Below are 2,044 nucleotides of genomic sequence, written 5' to 3'. Positions count from 1 at the left end.
TGAGTGCGTCACCGGGGACGTTAGATGGGGGAGGGGAAAAGCACGTCGTTAGCGTGAGGCGGCATTATCCTCCGCCACACCGGGAGGTGAGGTCACGTGGGGAAGTGCGTGAGTGCATCACCGGGGACGTGGGGGAAAAGCACGTCGTTGGCGTACCTGCGTTGGTGGGGCGTGAGGTCACGTGGGGCGGTATTCTACCATGCCTGGGATGTGAGATCACGTGGGAGATGGTCACGGGGTCTCGGGGAGGGAGAGGTAAGCCGTTGGCGTGTGCCTGGGAGGATCACGTGGGGCGGCCTGATGGCGTCGCTCAGAGGATATGCGACCACGTGGGTTGGCGTGCGTCACCAGGCGATTGAGGTCACGTGGAGATGGCTTGCCTGCGTTTTCCTGCGGGTCACGTGGGGAGGCACGTTGGGCGTGCGTCGCCGGAGGGAAAGGTGGGCTTCACTCTTGGAGGTCACGTGGAAGTTGGCCCTTGCTGTGGGTCACGTGCTCGCGCCACATGACGTGTAGCCATTTGTCTTTGTATCCCTGGGTGGCGGGGCGTCATTTATATAGACTGGGGCCCTGCATTCTTTTTCTTTTAGAATAATTTATGATCTCAGTGAAACGTGTTCCAAGGCTCCATAGGGTCTGCGTTGTCCCGTTCTAGGAACAAGAATTATTATAGTTGCCAACTGTGATTCAGTGTATTCCTGGAATCTTTCTTTGCTTCTTCTGTGGCCTCGAGGAGTCCGTTTTGTGTTATAGATTGCACTCCCTTTTTGATTTTCTGAAGAACCTTTTACTGATGTTCTGTTTTCATTTCAGTCCCACGCTCCTGAGCTACGGACACCTGGTGCAGAGACGGGAGAGTCGGGATGCCTATCTCCTCGTGAACCTGCTCCTGGGCCTGGCAAGATGCGCCATCAACAGGTCCAGGCAGCGGACGATCAGTGGGGGGTGGGGGGGGAGTGGGGCCCCGTCTGTCCCAACTGTCTGCCCCTATACCATGGCTACGTTCGCGGCCAGGTGTCCCTGGAGAGGGAGCATGTCGTGTCCGCAGGCACAGTCGAGGCCTTCCGTGCCTGTTGGGCACCGCAGGGGCTGAAGTGCCTTATGGACCCCGACAATCACATTTTGATTTGACGTGTCTTAAGTTTCCTTTGTACTTTTTGTTTCCGTTTGGGCTGTTCCCCCTCCTTTTGGGGGGCTGCCCCCTTTGTTTTTTTGTCCAAATGTGATTTGAGTTTGTTTACTTGGTTTGTCTGGAAAATACCCTGGAATCTTTCATCACATGATTTGGCCTCAGGATTAAAGTGGTCCTTTCAATAAAGTGCCCACCCCCCCCCCCCCCCCCCAACTTTAAAATGACAAATAATGTACATTTTTCAAGATTTGACAGTTGGCCTGTAGGTACAGCACATTGGTGCAACATTACAGTGTTCATTTGTTTTTTAAAATTTAAAAGTTTTTATTTATTAGTATACAAGTAGGCTTATGTTAACACTGTAATGAAGTTACTGTGGAAATCCCTTAGTCGCCACACTGTGGGTACACTGTGGAGGAATTTAGCACGGCCAATACAACCTAACCAGCACGTCTTTTTGACTGTGGGAAGAAAGTGGAGCACCCAGAGGGTATTTTCCGGACACAGGGAGAACGTGCAGACTCCACAAAAACAGTGACCCAAGCCAGGAATCAAACCTAGGTCTGCTGAGGCAATAATGCTAACTACTATGCCACCAAATTATTTTTTTTGAAATAAAACAACATTTTTGGTTTATTTTTACAACCAAACCTTCCAACATTTGCAACACAGTATAGCAGTGAAACATTTAAAGGAGAAATGGTGTTTTCAATCTCATAGATTGGTTAATCTATGAATTATTAAACTAAAATGTGTCCACTTAATGAAAATAAGAAAGTATTGATACAAACAAGACAATATTGTGATGAATGTGACATTTGGTTGTTTCCCCCTTCAATCTCTCAATCCTCTCTGCCACAGCAAGGTGGCAATCCGTAGAGAAGGCTGAAACTGCAAGCCCCTGGTGACAGA

This window comes from Carcharhinus amblyrhynchos, chromosome 33 (genome assembly GCF_965287045.1).
Source record: "Carcharhinus amblyrhynchos chromosome 33, sCarAmb.v2.hapA, whole genome shotgun sequence".
NCBI lineage: Eukaryota > Metazoa > Chordata > Chondrichthyes > Carcharhiniformes > Carcharhinidae > Carcharhinus > Carcharhinus amblyrhynchos.
This window is presented reverse-complemented; position numbering follows the sequence as displayed.